This window comes from Bacillus rossius, chromosome 16 (genome assembly GCF_032445375.1).
Source record: "Bacillus rossius redtenbacheri isolate Brsri chromosome 16, Brsri_v3, whole genome shotgun sequence".
Lineage (NCBI taxonomy): Eukaryota > Metazoa > Arthropoda > Insecta > Phasmatodea > Bacillidae > Bacillus > Bacillus rossius.
Window position 1 is genome coordinate 22908943 of NC_086343.1, and position 20190 is coordinate 22929132.

Genomic DNA, 20190 nt, shown 5'->3' on the forward strand with positions numbered 1-20190 from the left:
CGTCAACGAACAAACTGCAGGTACATTGTGGAAGAAATCATACCGAAACATTATCTGTTGTTTTCTTTTTGTATTTTCATTCTCCAATAAACACAGTTTAAAGACTACATTCGTAAACAGTACTGTCATTCCGACCTAACATATTCTTAAATGCTTTTAAACAAATGTCTATCAATCAGTTGTTAAATCAGAGGGGTTTATTCTGAAGCTCTACATATCGCATGTGTGCCCAGGTAGGCGAAGCCTCTAATCTGGTCCCAAACACTTGCTGCAAGCACCAACTCTTTTACCAACTCACAAGGTAAACACCTGCTTGCCCAGATGGGGCCTAACCTGCATATTAAATTAAAATCAGAGAAAATAACAGAAATGCTGAAAAATTTAGAAGATGTCAGTACATTAACAATACAAAAAATGAAATTTTATTAATTTATTGAAGTGTAAATATCAAACAAATATATGAAAAAGACAAAATTTCCATGAACAAAACAAAAATAATCAATCTGATCTAATCGCCATTTTCAGGTAAAATGAAGTTATTATATATTTTGTTTTTAATCACACAAAATTATTTCAAAAATATTCTCAACTGTTAAATATATATCTCAAGTTAATTTATAACAAAAGTTTTTGAGCGATAAGTTCTTAAATATCTGAAAAATAACACAATATACAATTACAAACAATTTCAAGGTTTTGGAGAGTTAAGTTACGTTTACTACTCTGAAACAAATATGGCCATCAAGTAAACAGCATAGAAGGTGCAGAAAGTGCAAATAAGTACAGATCATTATGTGCACAAAACAAAACTAATATTTACTTTATTTAACCAGATGCATCACACACAAACGACCAAGGAAAAAGGTGTCAGAAAACATTAGTGGAATTTACAAGTAACCTTGTACAACAGCAACCATATTAAACTTAGAAAAAATAAAAATACTGGCCATTAAAAGAAAATAACGAACACAAAAATTATACTTAGCTCTCCAATAATCTCCATGCTCTCATCTTGCGTATGGCAACTATGATATTTGAGCGGTAAACATAACATTATGTGGCGGAGAAATGAAGATAGAATTGCAATGCAAGTCCCTTGAGTGCTTTCAAGAATCTGTAACGAGTTTTAATGCCAAAATTATTTTCTGAACATTCTAAACGTTTTATATGTTTTCACTGTTTTAAAATTTGAATTTAAAAAATCTATATACGGAACCATAACTACTCACTAGCCTTAAATGGATATCTTAAGCAGTTTTTTCTTCTGAAGCTCTACACAGCGTATGTGTGCACGGGTAGGCGGGTCACTTAAAAGAGGACCAACAAAATGGCGGATCGACGTCGCCTTGAGTTTTCTATCACAATTTTCTCTGCTAATAACTTTTTTTGACGTGACGTCTAATAAAACGATGAACGCCGGCTGCACGCACGAAAAAGTGTCCCGTTACGCACATTGTCCCGTTACGCTCATCTATCTCTCTTCCACTCGATTGGAACAACCATGGATTTGACTTTTTCGAGGCACATTAAACTTGAAAATTTAATCATGAAATTATTTTATCCAACATGGCGTCAATTATTTGTCGGTTATAAATTTTTACTGTTACTGTTAAATCTTAAATGTTGAATCAGCTCAATAAAGTCTGATTTTTGCTTGTAGGCAGTATTAACAGACTTATTTCAGTTGTTTGAGCAAAAACAAATATACATACACATTTTAACTAATTTTAACTATAACTTTTATACATGTTTGCTATTTAAATTCTTCCAATCTGTGTTATTCTGTTAAGAATAGGACGATGAAAGGAAAATTAGGAAACGAATGGGAGTGTTTCAAGTTTAATGTGCCTCGAAAAAGTCAAATCGATGGTTGTTCCAATCGAGTGGAAGAGAGATAGATGCGGCGCAAGCATACAATGAGCGTAACGGGACACGGCGTAACGGGACAATGTGCGTAACGGGACACTTTTTCGTGCGTGCAGCCGGCGTTAATCGATTTATTAGACGTTGTCACGTCAAAAAAAAAAACAAGGCATCTTCATTTCTCGGTCGTGCAACGTTGGTGTTTGCTTCTCGGATCTGCGCGACTGTTCGGAACCTTGCCCCTGACCGGGCGATGCCAGCCTCGTCGCAGTTCTCAGAATCGTCACGGGGAAAAAAGCGCAAGCAGTTGAAGTGGAGCTCACCGCCGGATCTGTCGTGCCAGGTTGTTGCCGAAGCCTTCAACGCCCGCTAATGCATCCTCCACGGAGCCGCGAGAAGCGGCTGGTAATTTTATTTTATTTTTTCCCCCCTTGTCTCAAAGCTTCTCGCAACTTCCTTGGCATTTAAGCTCCCCCCCCCCCCCCTCCTTTTCCCTTCCAACTACACCCTCCGCCTTCTTGGTTTCACCCCCCCCCCCCCCTCCTGCTTTCCCCCCTAGGGCGCAATCCTCCTTCAGTCGGCGAAGGAATATTGGAGGCGCCTGTGGAAACATAATCCGTTCGGCAGCTTTGCCTTCTAGCTATCTCTCCCCGCTTTATCTCTCTCTCTCTCTTTCTCTCTTCTTCTCTCTCTCTCTCTCCTCCCGGGTAAATTAAATTTTCAGCAAGTTTCCACTCGCGGATTCCACTCGAAAGGGCTTTATTAATTTACGCCGTCCGTATTATCGCGCATGCGAGATCTCTGCTTTCTTCCTTCGCGCGGTCCGAACAAAGGGAAATGGAAAGGAAAGGCGGGAGAGAGAGAGAGAAAAAAAAATTAAGGGGGCGGAAAATAATATTTGTCCGAGTGAGAAGTTTCGTAGCCAGAACGGACGTGGGCCTTACCTATGGTTATCTCCCGTAAGGCGAAGCGTTTTTTCTTTCTTTCCCGTCCTCACAGCAATCCCAGGGCTCGATTACATCAATTTTGCACGAGGGAATGTGTAGTAACTTTTTTTTCTAAACTGCTTCTACTGTAGCGAGGAGGTGTGAGCAAGAAAATTATTTAGAAGGTGACTGTTTCGGAAACTAGTGCTATATATAGTCTATACAGGATCAGTCAGGATTAGACCAATCAAACTTTGTATGCAGGTTCAGCAAGAAGAAAAGCAAAGGTTGTAAAGGTTATAAAGTTATTGGTCTATAGTGCTTCCGAAGGATGGTATACACCTTTGAAGTTGTAGCTGGACGTTTTTATTCATTGCAAATAATAAAGAATGTGTTTTGGGACTGAGCAATGAGTGTCTTTAAAATTATTTGTTGGACCAATTCCACAACCACTGGTTGTAAGATATTTCTGAAACATAATTGTTAGTGACAACACTTGAGTAAATACGTTCTTTTAATGATTTTTGCAAAAGGCGCGCGGTGTTTTGAGTTGTTAGAACACTCGCCTCCCAACAAGGCGACCACAGGGTTCGATTCCCGCAAGTTGCCGTAGCCTGTGGGTTTTCTCTGGGTACTCACGTTTCCTACCACCAATTCATTCCATCACTGCTCCACACCCTATCTCATCTCACGCATTCTCCAGGTCTGTTCTGGTAGGGCAGTCAAATCCTGCGAGTGTCAGCCATATTCCAAACATGTAGACCCTTCCCCAGGCGGGAAAACTACGCGTGTATTTGTGTAACTTCAATGATTCTTGCAATGCGGAAGATTGATTTAGAACGTTATTATGGACATGCGCCATCGAGGTTTTTCACTGAGAAATAATAATAATGGACAAGAAAAGATGAATTCATAAACACATAGAAAAACGGGCCGAAATCGGCCGATGTCAAATGTACGAATGTGTAAAACAACACAGATAATTCCGTGGCAGGTATTATACAGAGAAAAAAAATAATATCACCTCACATACGAACACAGTGGGCTTGAGAATGAAGAGACAGTGTAAACAAGTACAGAAAATACAAAACGACAACCACTTCGGACAACATAGCAATACAGTGGCAATACAGTGACGCACAGATATTGTGGACATTACTTTGTGCAAGGGGGTTCCCCCCCCCCCTTTTTCTTTGTTGACCCAGCGCTCTTAGCCTAATGGCCCTACCGCCCTGGGGCCCCCATGGGCGTGGATGCGGATCACGCCGCATACGCAACCAGGAAGGGCGTTAGAGCTTTGGCTATACACAGGGGCTGAGGCTACCCATCCCAGCATATGTACCACCTCTGGCCCCCTACTCCACTCAGCTCACCAGCAAGTTGGATGCTCCCTTAGCCCTCTGGAGTTGTCATCACTTCTGGCGCCTACCCCAGTCTCCCGCCTCACGCTGGGACTCCTCAATCACCCAGAGAAACCCACGGTCCGGTGGAGGCCTATCCAACCTCTTACAGCTGTCTAGGCTGGTAACCAGAGCTGTCTCCGTCGCTCACTACGTCAGCATGGCTAGATATTGTGGACAGCACAAAATTGTTAGCATTAGTCAATACGCACCCCCGAGGCAGGGTAAAAAGGTCAGGTGGACCACATACTCCATATCAAGCATGCCGAGTCTCTGGTCGGCACTCATCTAGAGTGCAGCCCCAGGAACTCGAGCAAACAAGTAAAAAAGGATAATAATCTCGCACTATCAGTGTCTGTGCCATCTTCGTTGTGCCGTCCAGAATATCTGTTTAGTTTCATCACCGTGTTCCCCTGCGAGTCACCGTGTTGCCATTGTGTTGTTTGCATAATCCGTTTTTTTTTTGTATCATCGTTGGTTCCGTCTTTTTTGTCCCTATGTTGACCGAAGATGTTCTCGTTTTGTATTTTCTGTACTTGTTACCACTGTGTTCATATGTGAGGTGATATTTTCTTTTTCCCTCTGTATAATACCTGTTACGGAATTATCTGTGGCATTTAAGGATTCTTTTGTTTGCCTAAATTAATGTTGGTACTAATAATATTTTTTTTTTCATTGCCACATGACTCGAGTACAAAATCGTGTCCAGTTAAAACAAGAATTTCAGCGTTGGATGGACATAGAATTCCATACGAACAATTTTTTTTTATGTCATCCCGATAACCGGCTGAAAGTCTGTGACGTAACAGGCGGGCAGACATGGTAGCCCCACGACAATAAGGTTTCCGTATTGTTAAGGGAAAATAATTTAATGTCGGTCCTTCCGGAATTCGCTCCGGCAAGCCGTCCAGGAGATAACCGACTGCGTGATTTCGGGCTCGGCGGCCAATGGCGCTAGGGGATTCCCAACCTCAACTCGCCTGTGGTTGGCGGGCTTCCGCTGTCGACTGCCGTGATTCTTCCGGTTCCCATGGCGTTGTCCAGTGGGCGGGGACGACGATAAAAAAAACACAACGAACGAACAACGGTTGAGCGTTACCATCAAATTATTAAAACGCACATATATTATTTTTTGGACTTCCAGTGCTCCATTGTCGAAGACAATGCCGCTCCTTGTCGGATCGTACCATATTTTCCAGGTCCAGAATTTAATTTTTTTTTTGGGGGGGGGGGGTTTATGTAGGGAGGGTGTTCTGCTATGGGTGAGGTCTGGAGACTGGTTTCATCCATAATTACTTCATAAAACAGAACAAATCTCCACACACTTGTGCACAAATAAAGGAGAGAGAGATGCGCGACATCACAACTCGATGTCGAGCGAATTCCTGTGTTCTCGTGTTTTAGATACACTTGTAATACACTCGGACCCGAAATTTAACGTACAGTTCTTGAAAATAATACCCAGCGTGATAAATATACGCAAATTGTGTTTTCAGCTACATTTCTGGACGCGATGCACACGTAGTCTTTGCACCCGCCACTAGAATTCGCTGCCAAAGTAGCTACGTCAACTATTCTATCATTTAATTATCAGGCCGGAGTTTTAAACTATATAATGAAACGGCTCCGATAAACTCGGGGAAAAAAAAAACTTTGAAAAATACTAAACTCCTGCTTTGGACCTGATTTTCAACAAGTAATTTTACTAAAAGTGCGGCCTATCTTACTAGCCTTAGTTAAAAATTTAATACTTTAAAGTTGTCCTTTGGCTTTGTGAACTTCAGTTTGCGCCATCCGACACAGATGGTAGCACCGTACTTAAACCATACGACTTCCATTCACGAAATTACTCCTTCCAAATGTCTTATGCAGAGAGCTGAGATGTTATACATCAATAAATTGGCGTCCTTTTTTTTTCCATTGGCTAATCTCGTCCGTTGAACGTATCTGAAAGAGGATTTTGACTCTTTTTTTTTGTTCACAACTCCCAGAAATCCGGTTCCAATACGTTAGATAATTCCTCCCCCCCCCCCCCCCCCCCTTTTCCAACACTTTTTTAATAGCCTAAACGGAATGCGCAATTTTCAAAATAAGGGCTGAAAGGTGCGCTCTTGTTTAGCAGTACTTAGTGTTTCATGGGTTCCGGCTTTTTGAGCGTTTAATGTTTCCTTCGCTTAAGAATCTTATCGTGTACTTTTTGTCTCTCTCTTAAATAAAACTGTCTTGAAGTTTTGAAGTAGTAAAAAGAAAACTTTTTTTAACAGGCTTTCTTTACAGCTTTTTATGAAGTTTTTTGAAGTGAAAACTTCTATGGGAAAGTTTGGATAGGGAGTAAATTCATGTAAGTCGTCGTCGACATGGTCACGTGACGTGTTAACGATAACACTATATCTGTTCCTATTAGTATAACTTATTGCGCTTTTAAATCTTAAGTAAATGTTTACTGTGCAGTAAAAATGAGTATAAAGTATATTAATATTCTCATATAGATATATAGTTTGAATAACGAAGAAAACGAAGTCTTAGTAGCAATATAACCTAAAAATTAAGAACATCATTATTTATTTTTTAAATACCTACAATTACTATGCAATGCGTATTTAATAGTAATTTAGGAGTTATTTTACTAACGTGATAAAACTAATTTGTTGTGTGATAATATGTTTTCGTAAAAATTGCGAAAACGTTTTCACTTCTGTCGGCAGTCCTCACGACTGCTTTGAAATTTTTTTTTATTTTCATGCTATTGGCAAGGCCTGGATTGAGACAGTATAATTATGTATGTTTCATTTTACCATAAATTTTGCATTTTCTCTCTTTTTCAATATTGCGTGTTTTTATTTTTCTTATTTGTCTGATATACTTAAAAAAAATGCTAATAATGACACTGATTACCCCTTCCCCGATTTTTTAAGTCTGAACAATGGAGAATTTAATGTTATTACTTACTTAGCTCACAAAAAACTATTCGCGATTTGGGTATTGAAACTTAACTGTCTTTTAACAAAGATAAAAGGTTACATTCTGTAGTTTCAATTTTGACAACGGAAGTTACGAAAACAATTGTAAAAAAGATTTTATTTGGAGGCTCTTGATACAAGTTTGGTTAGAGAGTATTTCTCAGTGCAAAATTTTAAGTTCACCGTAAAAATTACAGTGAAGTTTACTAGTATGATCAGATTAAACATTGTATATAGGTATATAATTAGTCTACGGTAGTTAATAATAATGTAAGTAGCTATCCTTAATATTATATGACCTAGTGACAATCAATAATTTAATCTTTTGTTAAAATATATTATATATTTTGTATTTATCATTTTTTAATCGCACTATATAATTTATTTTGAAAAACTATAATTAGAAACTTAAATTTACGGAACTACTACAGAATAACTTGATGTAAGCTTTTGGACATACGCCATTGCTAAGCACATGTATGTCTGTAGAAGAAAACTACAAAATACCAAAAGACAAAAAATACACAAAATAAGTAAAAATGGTTGTTTTCATAAGGATGTATAGGTTACACCACATAATATTCCATAACAGGAATATGGTCAACAAAAAAAATGGACTGAGAGAACGAAAAAAAAAAACCACAAATGATAACTTGAACCCCAAAAAATTCAGCACAACAGTTTAAAACGAGACGAAAACACAACAAAACGAAAATACGAAACTAACACAATAGTTTTCCAAAACAGAAACAAGCCAGCACAACAGCTTACATCAAGTCATGCACTCCCATTGCACAAATCTTTCAAAGATAATAAATACTACAGAATAACTACATAGTTTGTAACACATTTAACGACTCAACTCAAAATTTAATTTTGAGTTCTTTTTCTCACATAAATGTAGATAAGGTAAAAAAAAATTATTGTGGGCGAGTCTTTCAGCACTCGCGAGTGTTGAGTAAACATCTAGCCTCGGTAAAGAGCAAATGCATGTGCTCACGTTAATCATGCTGCAAATAAACCTATGATACGAAACTCGGACACGAAATTAAAACTTAAAAAATTCTTTATAAAATAATGTCGAGCGTGATGTATAAACTGATAAATAAAATTATCTTTTTTAAATTATCAAAATGTATGGATGCGTATCACTCACGTACTTTCCGCGCCCGCCGCTAGAATTCGCTGCCTGAATCGTGAACGTTGCTTGCCACCATCAAACACAGATAGCAATTAGTAGCACAAAAAAATATATTTAAAACTATTTTAACTGACTACGATAAAAATCCAGCTTTGGAACTAACTTTCGACAAGTAATTTTCTTAAAATTTTGCCCATATTGTTGAAATTCAAAAAAAAAAAAAAAAAAATTTACTTTGAAATTTCTGCACACGTTGGAAGTGGTATTACTAAAATATTAACGCGAAACAATTTAAAACATATATTATAACACTAAGTATATGTTTGTACAATTGTTTTTGCTTTAACGATTGAAATAAGTCTGTAAATACTTCCTACAAGCAAACCTTAAAGTTATTGAGCTGTTTCAACATTAATATTATGTTATATTAGTATGTTATAATGATATTAAAAAGAGTAGAATATTTCCAGTGACGAGATTCAAACCACGCCCCTTGAGGTTACCAAACTCGCGCTCTGCCGCTGTACTTGTAAGCCACTTGGGAATACAGAAGGAAGATGTGTATTATAATCATTTAAATGCCAGTTTTTTTGCGGTTTTTTTTAAACTCAAAATTACTTTTTTACTATGACTATTTTTTAATTTACCAAATACATTCCAGGGTAAATTCAGTATCATAAAGGTTCATTTCGGCACACCAATACGCCGCGGTATGTCCCCTAATGTATACGGAAGTTACTATATGCGGGTTCATGTTGCTACACGCGAGTCCGCCATCTTTGTGGCACATTACCGTTCATCCACCAGGCTCTCACATGCCTTAAGGTAGGCAAAGTTTTTGGCAATCAGCTTACCAGATGGTATTTACTCTTGTAAGAGTTTGATGTTGACAATTGCCACATCAAAGGTGTTGAAAGATACAGTAGTCGACTACCTGAATAGGCTGTCTAGATCCGAGACAGGAGAATTATTTCCAGAGATTAAGCCTGAGGAATTTCTAGTCGCACCTGCCAAAGTCACAGATTTCAGGAAACAAAAAAAAAATTAGAAAAAAATTCTGAAAAAAAATTAAAACCCCTGAAAGATACTGGCAAGGTCTGTCAATATGTCAGTACGAAGCTGACAACATATGAGCCAACACACAAAGTGCATCTACACTGCCGTAAATCTGCAAATGGGACACTGTTCTACAGGCCAAAACAACAGGCCTATTTTGAAGACGGTCCGTCGACTTCCGTTCCATTTTCAGGAAATTACTCCTACCGAGAGCTAAGATGTTTACACATCAAATACGTTACCGGCGTGAAAACGTCTTTTTAAGTTCGCTGCTAACAGCGGGAGTGGTCCCAATATTGCGAGCGACGCCGAAAACTGTGTAGTTTAAAGCGGACCAGTGCCTCGTGCACCGCAGGAAGTTTAACAACAGGGAGAGCATCGTCTGACGGAGGAAGGCTGAGAGCGATAAGTTACTCAGATGAGACTTCCCCCCCCCCCCCCCGACACCGCCCTCCCCCCCAACCCACCACCGAGGTAGTGACGGGTTTAGTCGAGTGACGAAGCACAGAGCCGCAGAGTTACAAACTATATAGTTGTTCTGTAAATTTCATTTTAAACTTTTAGTTTTTCCAAAAACAAAAAAAAATTGGTTGTCTGTAAAGTCGGTTTACGGACGATAGTTTAACGTGACAACGTCATAACAAAACATTGATGAAATGATTGCATACTTCTATGAATAAAATTGAATCATTTTTATTTAATTATCACTATTTTATATGGATACAAAGAAGGAGTGTAATGAAATCTACAATTTAATTGATAAATTTACTTTTATTTGCACTCATTAATTCAAAAATGTTTATTACTTTAACGAATAGATTATTTTAACTATAACTTTTATACATGTTTGCTATTTAACTTCTTTCAATCTGTGTTATTCTTTTAAGGATAGGACGATGATAGGAAAAGTAGGAAACTAATGGGAGTGTTTCAAGTTTAATGTGCCTGGAAAAAGTCAAATCGATGGTTGTTCCAATCGAGTGGAAGAGAGATAGATGCGACGCAAGCGTACAATCAGCGTAACGGTAAAATGTGCGTAACGGGACAATGAGTCATCCTTTTTCGTGCGTGCTGCCGGTGTTCATCGATTTATTAGACGTTGTCACGTCAAAAATAAAAATATGATATATAGTCTAACTAAAAATTACAAATTTAAAATGCATAATATATTTAAACAAAAAGTAATTATTGATCGTCACTAGGTCATGACAATATTAAGAATAGATACTATATTATAAGTAACTAGCGTAGACTAATTATATATGCAATGTTTAATCTGATCATAATGGTAAAGTTCACTGTAAGAACTAGTGCGGAGTGGTCACTCAGTGTTATTGTATCTCCGTGTTCTTTCTTCCATAACTGTGCTACAATATCGCCAACTTGACCAACATGAAGGCAGTTTTACCACGGGTTTTTTTTTTTTAATTTTACAATAAATGATGTGTGTCATTCTTTAACTTTGTGTTTAAATGCTATGCCTCTATATGGGTACACAATAGAAAGTCAAAATATGTATAAAATCTGAATGAAGAAGCTGGGAATTCATTTTTTTTTCTTAAATCTTGTGTAGTAACATCCCTGCGATATATTTATAGGGCTTTGTGACATTTTATTTAGCTGATATAACGATGGTAAAGTGAAGAAAAGCATATCGATTATTGTTAAAGTTTATGTCCTTGTACTATAGCACAGAGTACATATCAAATTCACGCATATTTCACAAACAAATTCTATCATTGAATGAGATTCCTTGCAGCTAGCATGCCGGTCACTATCACCCCGCCATGTTGGCTTTCTAATTTTGCCGAGGTTCAACACGTTATGTTTCTTGTATTTAAAGAGATAACAATTTTAAGGCTGCATAAAGTAAAATACATAATGTCTTAAATAAAACTGAAATATAATAGATATAAAATATTTATTTATTTTACAAAGTGCAATTAACAGTTGAGGTATTCGTAAACCTGGCTCACTGATCCGCATAATGTGTTCCATTGCGTCACATGACCTCAGAGTGCGGGTGTAATTGTACACCGCGTGGCTTGATACGTAAAAATTAGTCTTCTACAGAATACACAACTGCTGACATTTTACAGCTAATAAGGAGCTGGGTACTGTTCAATTAACAAAAAAAAAACAGTGACGCTGTTAAAGCAAAATGAGCGGAACACGGGTGGAAATGAAAGCTGACCCAGTCAGAAACGCAGGAAAGTGTCAGTGCTACAGACTGGAGAAGAAAAGCTGATGCGTGATAGGAGAGGTTGTCACATTCGTCGATCAGCAACAACGAGATTCCATCGGTTCCCAGCGGTATGTGCGATACATGGGGAGGGGTTTTGACGAAGTTTCGAGAACTGAGTAATTTAATTCATGTTCTGTGACTAAAAAATAAAAAAAAAATAGAAGAAAAAATTGAGGGATTTTCCAAAAAAAAAAAAAGAAGACACGCTTCCACGAAAACCTCACGTTGGTAGCACGGGGGCAATATATTTCGTAAGCCAACTCCCATAAGTTTCTAAAGGGGGGAAATACTGCCAAAATAAACTTCTGAAATTGCGAATCAAGCTGGGAATGCGCCGTTTGCTTCGCCGCTATTTCGAGACCGCTCCAGTCCCGACGCGATGCTCTTGTTCTGTGAAAAGTTTCTCCAAGTGCCACCAAGGCACGGTAAAGGGGGGGGGGGGAGACACAGCTCTCCTCGAGAAAGGAAGGAATAAAGAAAGGGACAAAGTCATCTGACTGCCGTTACGTCACGTCGTCCACTTGCCTTGGGGCATCCCGTTCTCAACTTTCGTCAGGATGTGTGGTGATATAAACATAGTGTTTTAAAATAGTGGTGAGATTAATTACGATGGTGATGGAACCCAAATGGACAAGCCCAAGTCACCCCCAAAAAATGTATGCTCGGAATTCAACCGGTGAAGCACTGGAGGGCGGTTTAAAAAAAAAAAAAATATGAACGCGTTCAGTTCACAGCAACCGTCGTCGTTTTAACTGTGGAACTCCAACGAGGTGGTTGCTGACACAAATCAACAGAATACCGACATGCGTCAAAACCACGGGTTTGCTGACGGCAATGAAAGAGAAGCACGGAAGCACATAATGTCCAATAGCCCAAAAACCCCGCATGGCAGACTCTGTCTACTCTGTCCAACTCTTCTATACCTGAACCATTCTTCTATTTCCCGTAGCCAACCTGCTTGCATAATGCATGAATTTTGCATTTTGCAGTCCGCATGAAAGTGCCCAGGGTTTTACCTGGACCCAACTTATCGAGTAGTTTAGTCTAGAGTTAATAGTGAGGGGAGTTAAGTCATGGTATCAATCGCTGCCATGGCTGGCCAATCCCCTCCCAGCACATGATGCATGCGACCTCTCCTGCATGGTTAAAACCCTGCATAATAAAGGCATATAGGCTTCGGCCTGAGACGCACTTAGACCCCTCCCTAACCCGGACTTCTGCTTCAAAATACACCTAGTTTTAGTTAGGTAAGGAAAAAAAAATTCCTGTGAATACCACGGGCATCAAATATATGAAAATAACAAGTAGCTCTTCATTGGCAGCGACCCTCTTGTGACATTACAAAGCATTTAGTGTGACGTATTTAAGTTGTAATTTTGATCTTATACCATTACTAGCCATCATTTGACAAATACAAATCATTGCTTGCACATCTAAAAAACAAAACATGGGTGGGCTAAAGTTAATTTTTAATAACATGTGTTCTAGTTCTTGGGTGACAACAGGTTACTGAAAAATACCTTGGTAGAAATGGAACATTTTCTTTGTATTTACCCTTTTAAATGCTGTAAGCTTTACAGCATTTTATTATACTTTTACCTAAAACGTTCTTGGCAAATAATTTGCAAAAAAAAAAAATCTATGTATAAAAATTGGTGTGTAACATCGTAGCTGTCGGTATCCTACGGCATTTGGTAGTAGTTTTTGCCGTAAATCGAGCGGAAGTCGTATAGAACGGAAATGTATAACAATGTTGCTGCCATATGTGGCTCATGGTGCGAACTCAAGTTCATGGAGACCAAAGGAAACTTTGCCGTATTAACTGTTTGATTGATTGATTTTAACAAGTGGGGCAGTATTTTAATAAAATCCTTGTTGAAAATCAAGCCCAAGTCCAAAGTTTAGTTCTTCTTTATTAAGTATTTTTCGCTATTACCGGAGCCGTTCGATTCAATAGTTTAAAATTTCGATCTGCAAATCGAATTATTCGATAGTCGACGTAGCTGCTCCGGCAACGAATTCTAACGGCGGGTGCGGAAACTACGTGTGATTCGCGTCCAGAAAATTGTGGTTGAAAACAAAAATGTGCGTTTTTTTGATCAAACTGGGCATCATTTTAAAGAATTCTACGTTTAATTTTCTATTCCAAGTTTACTTGTAACATATGAGAACACGTGTATTTGCTCATCGCCAAAGGTTAGATGTTGCACATGTCTGGCGAGTACTGTAGGAATCGCTCACTGTGCATGGCTCTCTCTACCTCTGTCGACTCTACGGCAGCCCGAGTTCTCTACCGGGAGCAAGACTCTAGGAGAACTTGGCAAGGTTTCCGTGCAGCTGTCGCGCGCAGTTAAACGAAGACATCCCGTTACAGCCCGTCCGCGAACAAATTAAAGCCAAGTGTGCAAATAGACCGTGTTGGCGGGTGACAGAAAGACTACCGCGGCGCGGCCTAGTCAACGGGAAATATTTAAACCGCAGAATTAAGTTATTTACTGCAGCCAAGAATAGAACAGTTTGATTTTCACAAGCACAGAGCTATTTTTAGTATCACCGAGCGACAGGATTTTAAATTTTCCAATTTAATTCGTCCTGAATGTCGTTTATTAATTTACGCCTTTTTTTTTCATTCTTTGAAAAACAATTAGAAGGAATTAATTTAAGAAGATAGAAAAGTATTTTTAGCTCAGATGGCATGCAATGCAAGAGGAATGATATACATATAAAATAGTTAAGCATATAGGCTACATATGACTAAAAATATAATATCATACACATTACTATAGTGTAATTGAAATAATAGATGTAAACAAGTAGGAATGGAGGCACCGAGTCATGGGTCGGGTTTCAAGGTCTCGCGGCGGCCATCTTGGATTACGTTACTTTTGGTGGCCATCTTGGATGACCTTGACCTTGACCCCAGTGGCCATCTTGGATTCCGTACACCATTTTGTTTTATAGAACATTCCACCATTTTCGTTTCTAGAACATCCGCCATTTTGAATTATGACATCATGTCAGCCATCTTGAGAATCTGTAATTATTAACTTAGAAAATTAAAAAATATTTAAAGATTAATAATATATTTATTAAAAACACAATTACATCATAATCGAGTGCCCCACTCCTGTGCGTTGCACTTTTCGTTATTCTGGCACAGCCATCATCCACCGGAGGAAGCTATCTTGTTTTCGTCTAGTGGAGACCGCCTGTTTGATTTAATCTTATGGATGTCGCCATCTTCACTTCTGGTGTTGTTCCTTAAGTACGTCAGTCTCGCTCTTCGTCGTGCATGTAAGGTCGAGTTTATATCTCCTACCAGTGTTGTTATGAACCTTATAGACCAAAAAAAATATATAAATATTTTTAAAAATCCACAAAATCCTCAATTATTTGGTTTGTGATAGTGGTTGTCTCTACCATTTTTTCTTAAAGACATAATCATATAATATTTATATGTATAGTCTGATATATGTTTTATCATATATCAAATTAACTGTCTCGTCGTTGCGGATTCAATGTTTGAAGTGATGTAATAATACTTTTAAAAATACTTGCTAAATTAATAACTTTTCTTCCATCAAATTTAATTTAACTTAATTTATGTCACCATCTTACACCATTCAGAACCAGAAATTTTTCTGAGTCCTAACCCACAATTAATACTTAATTACTGTATCTTTTAAACATGATCGTGTTTGCGTATTCGTGTACTAAAGCTGCATGGAAGCAGATATTTAAATGTTTTCGTGTATATTTACATTTCACTTTTCTGAGTTGTAACATGTTTGCGTATTCGTATTTAAAAGCTGCATGGAAGCAGATATTTTAGTGTTTGCGTATTTATAGGTTTCCATAAGGTTTTTAATGATAGAAAAAAACACACGCAGTCATAATCGTGCACGATAATATTATGCTACAAACAAAAATGACGATTCGTATTTGTAGAGTTATTAGATGTGTTCCTTATCCACGAGATAGACCATGTCCAAAACATAACATTTTACGTTTCGGCTCGATGTGTGATCGCTACAGTGTATATGGTACAGTTATAACACTCACCTCGTCCATCACCATCTCTGTGAGATGCATATTTTTTTAAAAAAAAAAAAAAAAGTGAATTCAAATTTAATATGAAAAAAATAAAAACAATACTTTTTAAAATCTATTTATTTATTTTTTTACAAACACACTAAATTTAAAAAAAAACGTTTCTCACTCCAACTCACTCCTAACCATGATAATATCATGTAAAATGGTTCTACTCAGCATCCTCACCGACAACCTATACTCACAGTAATTAATATCTTCAGCCTTTTCGGCTACCCCGCTCACACAAGTCCCTAGTCGACAACCATGCAAACACCGTCAGCAGCCTCCCTTCATTCACATTCACTTTCTCCTCCGCCGTCACACCCGCGGACGCTCTCCTCCTTCAATCCCGTAGTTCGATACGGGGACGCACCACAATGCCGAACGTACAATAACGCCGAAAACCATAACGCCGAATGCCAAATTGACTACAACGCCGACAGCTAGAAAACTGCTGTGTACCACAACGCCGAAATACAACAACGCCGAAAAATGTCATTGCAGGACTGCCACAAAGGTTAGGTTAGATTAGGTTAGGCTAGGCTAGGCTAGGTTAGGCTAGCCTAGGTTAGGTTAGGTTGTGGTACATTTTTCGGCGTTACTGTATTTCGGCGTTGTGGTTACACAGCAGTTTTCTAGCTGTCGGCGTTGCGGCCAATTTGGCATTCGGCGTTATTGTACGTTCGGCGTTGTGGTAACGACCCGTTCGATACCTTCTCAGCGACCGCCACCGTCTCAGAAGCTTCCATCTCGTCGCTCGTCTAACTCGCCTCATCTTCAAACTCCTTCCCCCCCCCCCCCCCCCCAAAGAAGCACAGTACCCCTCTTCAACAATCTCAACATAGCCGAAACGACACGTCTTACTAATAGCTCTGTTGATAACTTCGAACGATACGTCCGACGTCAGCATAAACACACACACCCCCTTTTTCCCACAACTTCTCATCACTGTCCTGAAGGGTGCGATGGTTCACCCCTCCCCGACCACTCTTCAAATTCTATTTCAGTCCTGCCCTTGCGACCCAAGCGAGCGCACGCACCTCTGACGCAAGTCCTTTGACGTCAGCATGCCTACCCTCTCACCATTTCAATGACCCTTGCCGGCCCTAATAGCCGTGTGATTTAGTTCTGTCTCCACACGTCCCCAGCCTTAGACGCTCATCCCGGCCTCATGGCTAGTGAAAAAAAATTCAAACAATCCAGGAATAAATATAAAAAATATTTTTTTAAATACTTGCATTTATTGACATAAAAATTGACAACATTTGCATAAAAAATTTTACGACTCTTCACATTACATAAATATTTACAAAATCGCACTACATTTAAATTTATATTACATCAGTAGATGTTATCCAGATTTTTTCGGTTTAATCGAATCCACCGCGTATCGTATCGCAACCTCGTAAATCTTACAAATAACATCTCGGATGACACAATAACTGCACCAGTGACTTTTTCATGTCGTTGATAGCATCGATCCAGAATCCATATTAGTTTCTACGATAAATGCCAAGAGCAATTTAAAGTTTATATGGAAATACTGAACTTAAATAGAAAATTGAAATAAACTATCAGCGAAGGTTAATTCCTAATTTTAAGTTTATATTTTTTATTTATAATGAAGTAAACTAGATTTAAAGTATATAACGTTATTCAATCATAATCGAATGTTGCCCCCCATATGGCTACAAATTTAACCATTTTTATCTGGCTACAAATGTAGTCCTGTAGCCTTGTATTCCGATACTCAACTCACTTCGTTTCGGAGTATGATGACTGTATTCATGCTGTTTATTAAGCTATATTTGTATGTAGCATGCAGGATGCATACTTGTGTTCGCAAGAGAAGGAAAGGCTTCGGTAGGTCTCAATGGAAAATAAAATCAAATTTGACTTATCCTTATAACATGCTACAATTTCTTATATACAAAAATATAGTGTATTTTAATCAAGTGTCATCATTATTATAATTTGTTCTCATTGCATAACAAGTCACAAGTAGCAATAACCTGACTATGACAGATCATTTCCTCAGAATTGGCTGAAAAATGCTATGTGAAAATCAAATTTATTTCTAAATAAAGTCACAAGAGTCACCAAAAACGAAAGTCGTAGCTTCTCCGAGTCAAAAGTTGTACTATATGGAAATCTCGAAACGCAGAAAAATGAAGTCAAAATGGCGGTGCTTCCCCCTCCACCGGGCGCGATGCGTGACAGTCATCACTTAGCGTAACGAATTGTTTTATTCTTTAGCTATCCAGCGGTGTAATTAAATTTTTGATGGAGACGATAGATATTAAGCTGTAACACCAAACTGTATCCCCCGATTTTATTATCATTAGTTTTTTTTTTAATTGCCTCCCACTGTGGAAGCAATTTTAAAGACTTATTCAAGTCAAAAATGACAATAACATACTAAATAATAACGTGTCTACGTATTGCGGAGCTGGAAGACGGTCCGGGTGTGTTTGTCTTCGTGTTTCCAGCGGGCTTTGTCCTTGAGGAGTTGCGGTCAGCAGAGCGTCATCGGCGTAACGAAAAATGCAACACTGTAACGTGTCTTCACTTGAGCTCCCCCGAGAGTGAGGAGTGGGGCTTTCAATGTTCCCGCTTCACCTGAGCGTCTCACTGATAGTCATCGCCTTGACCTACCTTACCGGCTGTAAATAAGTTTCACTTCAATAAATACACGGGAAAAAAAATTCTTAGAAGGAACCATTTACAATGCGAGTATAAACAACAACAAAAAAAATGTTTCTTAAGGTGGTTTTACAAGACGTTCGGGTAAGGAAGGTAGCGAATAAGCACTATCCTTTTTGGGATACGACCGTGACCTAACTCGTGGGCTGTATTCCAGAACGAGTCCGAACCGAACACCGGCAAGGAAACAAATCGGCAACCGTTTTAATAAACGATGCCCTGCACGAGGCTAGAAACTGGTTTCAACGCATTCTAGCCGACTTTTCGCAACCATCAACACAATTGTTATGGAAAAAAATACCATAGATAGCAGCTCCTTCGCACAAAAAAAAAATTAGAAGTGCCTTCCTAATGTTCTCAAGTAGCTATATTTAATTTGCGATTATTTCAAGTCATGACCATTAAAGTGTACAAAATGTATCCCATGATATTTTTTGAATTATAAAAAAATATTTGAAACACCAACACGCTTGGTACGTCCCCGGATGATCACAAAAATGACTACATACGCGTTAACGGCGCCAGACGCGGGTCTGCCATCTGGAAGAATTCAACGAAAATGTGAGCTTTGCGCATGTGTGGAATTTGGGCGACCGCTAGATCATTGATAGGACCCCAAAATCCGTTCCTTAAAAATAAGAGACTGGCCGTGTCCTATCGTGCACTATGATTACGGTTATTGCACATGTGTAGCATATTCAACACCTAAAACCCTTAAAATTTTCCGGTCTCGGAATGCAGACCTAAGTAAGGGTCCAAAGTCAAGTAAAATGTTCTGTAATTCCACCCCCGCATACTTCAATTGCCCTTTTGTTGTACTTTTTTTTTCATCTCTAAAAAATGGTATCATTGAGCTAAACAGGTTGTTATCATTTCATCCTATGAAATATTTTAAGCATAACATAGTAATTTTTTAAACTCAATTACAAACGCATGAATTTATCGTAACCAACTTAAGTTTCTACCTGTGTTCATTAAGTTACGATCTTTGTATGTTGGTGTACGAGTATATTAGTTGATTATTTCTAATAAACCTTTTAAACTTTTTATTTTTTTTATTTAATATTTTAATCTTGGAAAAATATTAAATGAAAATCATTTCAATAGTCTTGTTAATTATATAGGTTTTTAATCAAATATACATCGTACAAAAACGTTTTTCAAAGTGGTGAATTTATTTTTACCTGGAAGGTACGCGAGAAGTAGGCTCTAATAGATTCGTTTACTGCGTACAGGCATACTTCACCTCCAGTTCAGACGACCATATTGATGTCACATCCAAGGACAAGTATGCATAAGTATATACCACCGGCGCATTTGGGCATGGCCTTTAAATCCGCATTTAAAAACAGTAAATCCGCATTGAAAACAGTCTCTTGCATAAGGATTGATTACCAAATGATGACTCTGCTATAGAAAAATTTCTCGATTTTAAGAGCCGCGGTACGTACCTCTTTATACTTTAATAACGGGTTATATTTTCTAGTTCTTCTTTTTTAAAAACCTTTCGTCGATTTCTTTGCGAGTGAATAATGGGAACTGCAGACAGTAATGACTTCGTTTGAAATTACCATTTCCCAAGAAACGTGATCGGAGAAAGAATATAATTTCTTAAAAATGCAGCCAATGTCGCCCGTACACTGAATTATGTGTTATTTCTTTTTTACTCTCTTTCCTTCTCAAACATTATAGATCTTCTATTTTAAGGGGGAACCAATGGAAACATTTTCGTTATCCGCACAAATGAAGGATACTGTATTTTTATCTAATTAGAATTGGTAGATAATTTTTTTGATTCAAGATA

The 20190-nt window shown here is 38.2% G+C and overlaps 1 protein-coding gene across 1 annotated transcript in view; it reads left to right on the forward strand.

Annotated features, from left to right (window-relative positions):
- LOC134539836 (zwei Ig domain protein zig-8-like) overlaps positions 1 to 20190 on the forward strand; it is a 437284-nt gene that overhangs the window by 235508 nt on the left and 181586 nt on the right. The gene's annotated exons all lie outside the window — the stretch shown is intronic.